Source organism: Oncorhynchus clarkii, chromosome 19 (genome assembly GCF_045791955.1).
Source record: "Oncorhynchus clarkii lewisi isolate Uvic-CL-2024 chromosome 19, UVic_Ocla_1.0, whole genome shotgun sequence".
NCBI classification, from domain to species: domain Eukaryota; kingdom Metazoa; phylum Chordata; class Actinopteri; order Salmoniformes; family Salmonidae; genus Oncorhynchus; species Oncorhynchus clarkii.
The window spans coordinates 62,553,353-62,564,459 of record NC_092165.1 but is presented as its reverse complement, the minus strand read 5'-3'; positions in this window follow the sequence as shown (position 1 = coordinate 62,564,459).

Sequence of the window (11,107 nt, the reverse complement as noted above, 5' to 3'; positions counted from 1 at the left end):
GAGTAAGAGATCAGAACAAGGGGTTTGAGACGGGAGAGAGGGAAGTGGATCAGAACCAAGGGGTTTGAGACAGGAGAGAGGGAAGTGGATCAGAACCAAGGGGTTTGAGTCAGGAGAGAGGGAAGTGGATCAGAACCAAGGGGTTTGAGTCAGGGAGAAGGAAGTGGATCAGAACAAGGGGTTTGAGTCAGGGAGAAGGAAGTGGATCAGAACAAGGGGTTTGAGACGGGAGAGAGGGAAGTGGATCAGAACAAGGGGTTTGAGTCAGGGAGAAGGAAGTGGATCAGAACAAGGGGTTTGAGACGGGAGAGAGGGAAGTGGATCAGAACAAGGGGTTTGAGTCAGGGAGAAGGAAGTGGATCAGAACCAAGGGGTTTGAGTCAGGGAGAATGAAGTGGATCAGAACAAGGGGTTTGAGTCGGGGAGAAGGAAGTGGATCAGAACAAGGGGTTTGAGACGGGAGAGAGGGAAGTGGATCAGAACCAAGGGGTTTGAGTCAGGGAGAAGGAAGTGGATCAGAACAAGGGGTTTGAGTCAGGGAGAAGGAAGTGGATCAGAACAAGGGGTTTGAGTCAGGGAGAGGGAAGTGGATCAGAACCAAGGGGTTTGAGTCAGGGAGAAGGAAGTGGATCAGAACAAGGGGTTTGAGTCAGGGAGAAGGAAGTGGATCAGAACCAAGGGGTTTGAGTCAGGGAGAGGGAACTGGATCAGAACCAAGGGGTTTGAGTCAGGGAGAAGGAAGTGGATCAGAACCAAGGGGTTTGAGTCAGGGAGAAGGAAGTGGATCAGAACAAGGGGTTTGAGTCAGGGAGAAGGAAGTGGATCAGAACAAGGGGTTTGAGACGGGAGAGAGGGAAGTGGATCAGAACCAAGGGGTTTGAGACAGGAGAGAGGGAAGTGGATCAGAACCAAGGGGTTTGAGTCAGGAGAGAGGGAAGTGGATCAGAACCAAGGGGTTTGAGTCAGGGAGAGAGGAGGTTTTCAGTACTGTGTCAAACTGTCTGCACATAAATATACAGTCCTTTCTTCTATTGTGATCTCTGAGATTTTCCCTTTCTACCATTCCCAACTATACTGTATTCATTTATACCGGTATCTAGGTCTACCCCATCATGATAGATATATCAGAGCAGCTTCAGTCTCTAGGTCTACCCCATCATGATAGATATATCAGAGCAGGTCTACCCCATCATGATAGATATATCAGAGCAGCTTCAGTCTCTAGATCTAACCCATCATGATAGATATATCAGAGCAGCTTCAGTCTCTAGATCTACCCCATCATGATAGATATATCAGAGCAGCTTCAGTCTCTAGATCTACCCCATCATGATAGATATATCAGAGCAGCTTCAGTCTCTAGATATACCCCATCACGATAGATATATCAGAGCAGCTTCAGTCTCTAGATATACCCCATCATGATAGATATATCAGAGCAGCGTTAGTCTCTAGATATAACCCATCATGATAGATATATCAGAGCAGCTTCAGTCTCTAGATCTACCCCATCATGATAGATATATCAGATCAGCTTCAGTCTCTAGATATACCCCATCACGATAGATATATCAGAGCAGCTTCAGTCTCTAGATATACCCCATCATGATAGATATATCAGAGCAGCGTTAGTCTCTAGGTATACCCCATTGTGATAGATATATCAGAGCAGCTTCAGTCTAGATATAACCCATCATGATAGATATATCAGAGCACCGTCAGTCTCTAGATCTACCCCATCATGATAGATATATCAGAGCAGCTTCAGACCCTAGATCTACCCCATCATGATAGATATATCAGAGCAGCTTCAGTCTCTAGATATACCCCATCACGATAGATATATCAGAGCAGCTTCAGTCTCTAGATATACCCCATCATGATAGATATATCAGAGCAGCGTTAGTCTCTAGATATAACCAATCATGATAGATATATCAGAGCAGCTTCAGTCTCTAGATCTACCCCATCATGATAGATATATCAGAGCAGCTTCAGTCTCTAGATATACCCCATCACGATAGATATATCAGAGCAGCTTCAGTCTCTAGATATACCCCATCATGATAGATATATCAGAGCAGCGTTAGTCTCTAGGTATACCCCATCATGATAGATATATCAGAGCAGCTTCAGTCTAGATATAACCCATCATGATAGATATATCAGAGCACCGTCAGTCTCTAGGTCTACCCCATCATGATAGATATATCAGAGCAGCTTCAGTCTCTAGATATACCCCATCATGATAGATATATCAGAGCAGCATCAGTCTCTAGATCTACCCCATCATGATAGATATATCAGAGCACCGTCAGTCTCTAGATCTACCCCATCATGATAGATATATCAGAGCAGCTTCAGTCTCTAGATATACCCCATCACGATAGATATATCAGAGCAGCTTCAGTCTCTAGATATACCCCATCATGATAGATATATCAGAGCAGCGTTAGTCTCTAGGTATACCCCATCATGATAGATATATCAGAGCAGCTTCAGTCTCTAGATATAACCCATCATGATAGATATATCAGAGCACTGTCAGTCTCTAGGTCTACCCCATCATGATAGATATATCAGAGCAGCGTTAGTCTCTAGGTATACCCCATCATGATAGATATATCAGAGCAGCTTCAGTCTCTAGATATACCCCATCATGATAGATTTATCAGAGCAGCTTCAGTCTCTAGATATACAGCATCATGATAGATACATCAGAGCAGCATCAGTCTCTAGATATACCCCATCATGATAGATATATCAGAGCAGCTTCAGTCTCTAGATCTACCCCATCATGATAGATATATCAGAGCAGCTTCAGTCTCTAGATATACCCCATCACGATAGATATATCAGAGCAGCTTCAGTCTCTAGATCTACCCCATCATGATAGATATATCAGAGCAGCGTTAGTCTCTAGGTATACCCCATCATGATAGATATATCAGAGCAGCTACAGTCTCTAGATATAACCCATCATGATAGATATATCAGAGCACCGTCAGTCTCTAGGTCTACCCCATCATGATAGATATATCAGAGCAGCGTTAGTCTCTAGGTATACCCCATCATGATAGATATATCAGAGCAGCTTCAGTCTCTAGATATAACCCATCATGATAGATATATCAGAGCACCGTCAGTCTCTAGGTCTACCCCATCAGGATAGATATATCACAGCACTGTCAGTCTCTAGGTCTACCCCATCATGATAGATATATCAGAGCAGCATCAGTCTCTAGATCTACCCCATCATGATAGATATATCAGAGCAGCTTCAGTTTCTAGATATACCCCATCATGATAGATATATCAGAGCAGCTTCAGTCTCTAGATATACCCCATCATGATAGATATATCAGAGCAGCTTCAGTCTCTAGATATACCCCATCATGATAGATACATCAGAGCAGCATCAGTCTCTAGATATACCCCATCATGATAGATACATCAGAGCAGCTTCAGTCTCTAGATATACCCCATCACGATAGATATATCAGAGCAGCTTCAGTCTCTAGATATACCCCATCATGATAGATATATCAGAGCAGCGTTAGTCTCTAGGTATACCCCATCATGATAGATATATCAGAGCAGCTTCAGTCTAGATATAAACCATCATGATAGATATATCAGAGCACCGTCAGTCTCTAGGTCTACCCCATCATGATAGATATATCAGAGCAGCTTCAGTCTCTAGATATACCCCATCATGATAGATATATCAGAGCAGCATCAGTCTCTAGATCTACCCCATCATGATAGATATATCAGAGCACCGTCAGTATCTAGATCTACCCCATCATGATAGATATATCAGAGCAGCTTCAGTCTCTAGATATAACCCATCATGATAGATTTATCAGAGCAGCTTCAGTCTCTAGATATACAGCATCATGATAGATACATCAGAGCAGCATCAGTCTCTAGATATACCCCATCATGATAGATATATCAGAGCAGCTTCAGTCTCTAGATCTACCCCATCATGATAGATATATCAGAGCAGCTTCAGTCTCTAGATATACCCCATCACGATAGATATATCAGAGCAGCTTCAGTCTCTAGATATACCCCATCATGATAGATATATCAGAGCAGCTTCAGTCTCTAGATATAACCCATCATGATAGATATATCAGAGCACCGTCAGTCTCTAGGTCTACCCCATCATGATAGATATATCAGAGCACTGTCAGTCTCTAGGTCTACCCCATCACGATAGATATATCAGAGCAGCATCAGTCTCTAGATCTACCCCATCATGATAGATATATCAGAGCAGCTTCAGTTTCTAGATATACCCCATCATGATAGATATATCAGAGCAGCTTCAGTCTCTAGATATACCCCATCATGATAGATATATCAGAGCAGCTTCAGTCTCTAGATATACCCCATCATGATAGATACATCAGAGCAGCATCAGTCTCTAGATATACCCCATCATGATAGATACATCAGAGCAGCATCAGTCTCTAGATCTACCCCATCATGATAGATATATCAGAGCACCGTCAGTCTCTAGATCTACCCCATCATGATAGATATATCAGAGCAGCTTCAGTCTCTAGATATACCCCATCATGATAGATTTATCAGAGCAGCTTCAGTCTCTAGATATACCGCATCATGATAGATACATCAGAGCAGCATCAGTCTCTAGATCTACCCCATCATGATAGATATATCAGAGCAGCTTCAGTCTCTAGATCTACCCCATCATGATAGATATATCAGAGCAGCTTCAGTCTCTAGATATACCCCATCACGATAGATATATCCGAGCAGCTTCAGTCTCTAGATATACCCCATCATGATAGATATATCAGAGCAGCATCAGTCTCTAGATCTACCCCATCATGATAGATATATCAGAGCAGCTTCAGTCTCTAGATATACCCCATCACGATAGATATATCCGAGCAGCTTCAGTCTCTAGATATACCCCATCATGATAGATATATCAGAGCAGCATCAGTCTCTAGATCTACCCCATCATGATATATATATCAGAGCAGCTTCAGTCTCTAGATCTACCCCATCATGATAGATATATCAGAGCAGCTTCAGTCTCTAGATATACCCCATCACGATAGATATATCCGAGCAGCTTCAGTCTCTAGATATACCCCATCATGATAGATATATCAGAGCAGCATCAGTCTCTAGATCTACCCCATCATGATAGATATATCAGAGCAGCTTCAGTCTCTAGATATACCCCATCACGATAGATATATCCGAGCAGCTTCAGTCTCTAGATATACCCCATCATGATAGATATATCAGAGCAGCATTAGTCTCTAGGTGTACCCCATCATGATAGATATATCAGAGCAGCTTCAGTCTCTAGATTTAACCCATCATGATAGATATATCAGAGCACCGTCAGTCTCTAGGTCTACCCCATCATGATAGATATATCAGAGCAGCTTCAGTCTCTAGATATACCCCATCATGATAGATATATCAGAGCAGCTTCGGTCTCTAGATATACCCCATCATGATAGATATATCAGAGCACCGTCAGTCTCAAGGTCTACCCCATCATGATAGATATATCAGAGCAGCTTCAGTCTCTAGATATACCCCATCATGATAGATACATCAGAGCAGCATCAGTCTCTAGATCTACCCCATCATGATAGATATATCAGAGCAGCTTCAGTCTCTAGATATACCCCATCATGATAGATATATCAGAGCAGCTTCAGTCTCTAGATCTACCCCATCATGACAGATACATCAGAGCAGCATCAGTCTCTAGATCTACCCCATCATGATAGATATATCAGAGCTTCTTCAGTCTCTAGATATACCCCATCATGATAGATATATCAGAGCAGCTTCAGTCTCTAGATATACCCCATCATGATAGATATATCAGAGCACCGTCAGTCTCTAGGTCTACCCCATCATGATAGATATATCAGAGCAGCTTCAGTCTCTAGATATACCCCATCATGATAGATATATCAGAGCAGCTTCGGTCTCTAGATATACCCCATCATGATAGATATATCAGAGCACCGTCAGTCTCAAGGTCTACCCCATCATGATAGATATATCAGAGCAGCTTCAGTCTCTAGATATACCCCATCATGATAGATATATCAGAGCAGCATCAGTCTCTAGATCTACCCCATCATGATAGATATATCAGAGCAGCTTCAGTCTCTAGATATACCCCATCACGATAGATATATCCGAGCAGCTTCAGTCTCTAGATATACCCCATCATGATAGATATATCAGAGCAGCATTAGTCTCTAGGTGTACCCCATCATGATAGATATATCAGAGCAGCTTCAGTCTCTAGATATAACCAATCATGATAGATATATCAGAGCACCGTCAGTCTCTAGGTCTACCCCATCATGATAGATATATCAGAGCAGCTTCAGTCTCTAGATATACCCCATCATGATAGATATATCAGAGCAGCTTCGGTCTCTAGATATACCCCATCATGATAGATATATCAGAGCACCGTCAGTCTCTAGGTCTACCCCATCATGATAGATATATCAGAGCAGCTTCAGTCTCTAGATATAACCCATCATGATAGATATATCAGAGCTCCGTCAGTCTCTAGGTCTACCCCATCATGATAGATATATCAGAGCACAGTCAGTCTCAAGGTCTACCCCATCATGATAGATATATCAGAGCAGCTTCAGTCTCTAGATATACCCCATCATGATAGATACATCAGAGCAGCATCAGTCTCTAGATCTACCCCATCATGATAGATATATCAGAGCAGCTTCAGTCTCTAGATATACCCCATCATGATAGATATATCAGAGCAGCTTCAGTCTCTAGATCTACCCCATCATGATAGATACATCAGAGCAGCATCAGTCTCTAGATCTACCCCATCATGATAGATATATCAGAGCTTCTTCAGTCTCTAGATATACCCCATCATGATAGATATATCAGAGCAGCTTCAGTCTCTAGATATACCCCATCATGATAGATATATCAGAGCAGCTTCAGTCTCTAGATATACCCCATCATGATAGATATATCAGAGCAGCTTCAGTCTCTAGATCTACCCCATCATGATAGATATATCAGAGCAGCTTCAGTCTCTAGATATACCCCATCACGATAGATATATCCGAGCAGCTTCAGTCTCTAGATATACCCCATCATGATAGATATATCAGAGCAGCATCAGTCTCTAGATCTACTCCATCATGATAGATATATCAGAGCAGCTTCAGTCTCTAGATATACCCCATCACGATAGATACATCCGAGCAGCTTCAGTCTCTAGATATACCCCATCATGATAGATATATCAGAGCAGCATTAGTCTCTAGGTGTACCCCATCATGATAGATATATCAGAGCAGCTTCAGTCTCTAGATATAACCCATCATGATAGATATATCAGAGCACCGTCAGTCTCTAGGTCTACCCCATCATGATAGATATATCAGAGCAGCTTCAGTCTCTAGATATACCCCATCATGATAGATATATCAGAGCAGCTTCGGTCTCTAGATATACCCCATCATGATAGATATATCAGAGCACCGTCAGTCTCTAGGTCTACCCCATCATGATAGATATATCAGAGCAGCTTCAGTCTCTAGATATACCCCATCATGATAGATATATCAGAGCAGCTTCAGTCTCTAGATATACCCCATCATGATAGATATATCAGAGCAGCTTCAGTCTCTAGATCTACCCCATCATGATAGATACATCAGAGCAGCATCAGTCTCTAGATCTACCCCATCATGATAGATATATCAGAGCTTCTTCAGTCTCTAGATATACCCCATCATGATAGATATATCAGAGCAGCTTCAGTCTCTAGATATACCCCATCATGATAGATATATCAGAGCAGCTTCAGTCTCTAGATATACCCCATCATGATAGATATATCAGAGCAGCTTCAGTCTCTAGATATACCCCATCATGATAGATATATCAGAGCAGCTTCAGTCTCTAGATATACCCCATCATGATAGATATATCAGAGCAGCTTCAGTCTCTAGATATACCCCATCATGATAGATATATCAGAGCAGCGTTAGTCTCTAGGTATACCCCATCATGATAGATATATCAGAGCAGCTTCAGTCTAGATATAACCCATCATGATAGATATATCAGAGCAGCATTAGTCTCTAGGTGTACCCCATCATGATAGATATATCAGAGCAGCTTCAGTCTCTAGATATAACCCATCATGATAGATATATCAGAGCACCGTCAGTCTCTAGGTCTACCCCATCATGGTAGATATATCAGAGCAGCTTCAGTCTCTAGATATACCCCATCATGATAGATATATCAGAGCAGCTTCAGTCTCTAGATATACCCCATCATGATAGATACATCAGAGCAGCATCAGTCTCTAGATCTACCCCATCATGATAGATATATCAGAGCAGCTTCAGTCTCTAGATATACCCCATCATGATAGATATATCAGAGCAGCTTCAGTCTCTAGATCTACCCCATCATGATAGATATATCAGAGCAGCTTCAGTCTCTAGATATACCCCATCATGATAGATATATCAGAGCAGCTTCAGTCTCTAGATATACCCCATCATGATAGATATATCAGAGCAGCTTCAGTCTCTAGATATACCCCATCATGATAGATATATCAGAGCAGCTTCAGTCTCTAGATATACCCCATCATGATAGATATATCAGAGCACCGTCAGTCTCTAGATCTACCCCATCATGATAGATATATCAGAGCAGCTTCAGTCTCTAGATATACCCCATCATGATAGATATATCAGAGCAGCTTCAGTCTCTAGATATACGCCATCATGATAGATATATCAGAGCAGCTTCAGTCTCTAGATATACCCCATCATGATAGATATATCAGAGCAGCTTCAGTCTCTAGATATACCCCATCATGATAGATATATCAGAGCAGCTTCAGTCTCTAGATATACCCCATCATGATAGATATATCAGAGCAGCTTCAGTCTCTAGATATACCCCATCATGATAGATATATCAGAGCAGCTTCAGTCTCTAGATCTACCCCATCATGATAGATATATCAGAGCAGCTTCAGTCTTATTGGTTAATAAGGGGCATGTTGTTTTAGGGACTAGTCTCGTGTAGATTGGTGTCAGAGTAGTAGCGTTTTCAGTGTTTTTCACAAAACTCTATGTGAGGGGGAAAATCCATCATGGTGGAGCTTATGAAGAGAGACCTACAGGATGTACTGAATTTCATGACTCTAGGTCACACGGCGCACAGGGTAGCTTTCAAAGTTTGCATCTTCAATCATTTGTCATCTGAATATGCTTGCATTTGTTTACAGTGTTTGGAAGTTTTTGGAACACTGGAATTCTACAGTATTTCAATTAAATGCTCCAAGGCCAAATGTACATGTATTTAAGGATTTTTGTTGTAGTGGGGACAGTAACATTAGTAATAAATAAATAAAAATTGAGGAAAGAAAAATTATATACACTGCATATATGTGGACACCTGTTCGTCCAACATCTCATTCTAAAATCATGGGCATTAATATGGAGTTGTTCCCCCCTGTGCTGCTATAACAGCCTCCACTCTTCTGGGAAGACTTTCCACTAGATGTTGGAACATTGCTGCTATAACAGCCTCCACTCTTCTGGGAAGGCTTTCCACTAGATGTTGGAACATTGCTGCTATAACAGCCTCCACTCTTCTGGGAAGGCTTTCCACTAGATGTTGGAACATTGCTGCTATAACAGCCTCCACTCTTCTGGGAAGGCTTTCCACTAGATGTTGGAACATTGCTGCTATAACAGCCTCCACTCTTCTAGGAAGGCTTTCCACTAGATGTTGGAACATTGCTGCTATAACAGCCTCCACTCTTCTAGGAAGGCTTTCCACTAGATGTTGGAACATTGCTGCTATAACAGCCTCCACTCTTCTAGGAAGGATTTCCACTAGATGTTGGAACATTGCTGTGGGAACTTGCTTCCATTCAGCCAGAGGAGCGTTAGTGAGGTCGGGCACTGATGTTGGGCGATTAGGCCTGGCTCTTAGTCGGTGTTCCAATTCATCCCAAAGGTGTTCAATGGGTTGAGGTAAGGGCTCTGTGCAGGCCAGTCAAGTTCTTCCACATATATCTCGACAAACCATTTCTGTATGGACCTGGCTTTGTGCACCGATGCATTGTGGGTGAAACAGGAAAGGGCCTTCCACAAACTGTTGCTACAAAGTTGGAAGCACAGAATTGTCTAGAATGTCATTGTATTCTGTAGCGTTAAGATTTCCCTTCACTGGAACTAAGGGGCCTAACCTGAACCATTAAAAACAGCCCCAGACCATTATTTCTCCTCCACCAAACTTTACAGTTGGCACTATGCATTCGGGCATGTAGCGTTCTCCTGGCATCTGCCAAACCCAGATTCGTCTGTCGGACTGCCAGATGGCGAAGTGTGATTCATCACTCCAGAGAACGTGTTTCCACTGCTCCAGAGTCCAATGGCGGCGAGCTTTACACCACTCCAGCCGACAGTTGGCATTGCACACGGTGAACTTAGGCTTGTATGCATGCGGCTGTTTGCCATAGTAAGTCTTGCAATATGCTAATATTTGTGTTATCTCTTCATAGTTGCTGCTGTGTCTCCCGAGTGGCGCAGTGGTTTAAGGCACTGCATCGTAGTGTTAATTGTGCCACTAGAGATTCTGGGTTTGAGTCAAGGCTCTGTTGCAGGGTGGCACACAATTGGCCCAGTGTTGTCTGGGTTAGGGGAGGCGCACTAGTGACTCCTGTGGTAGGCTGGGTGCAGTGCACGCTGACACGGTCACCAGGTGCACAGTGTTTCATGGTTAAGTGGGTATTGTGTCAAGAAGCAGTGCAGCTTATTTGGGTCGTGTTTCGAAGGATGCTTGACTTTCACCTCTCCTGAGTTCGTATGGGAGTTGCAGCGATGAGACAAGACTATAACTACGAATTGGATATCATGAAATTGGGGGTACAAATAGAAATAATAAATAAAATATACAAATAATAGTTGATATTTGTTGCTAGTTGGCTTTTTACCTTATATAATTGTATAATCAAACTCTGTATTTAACAAGTTTACCAACGTCTTAGTTTGGTCCT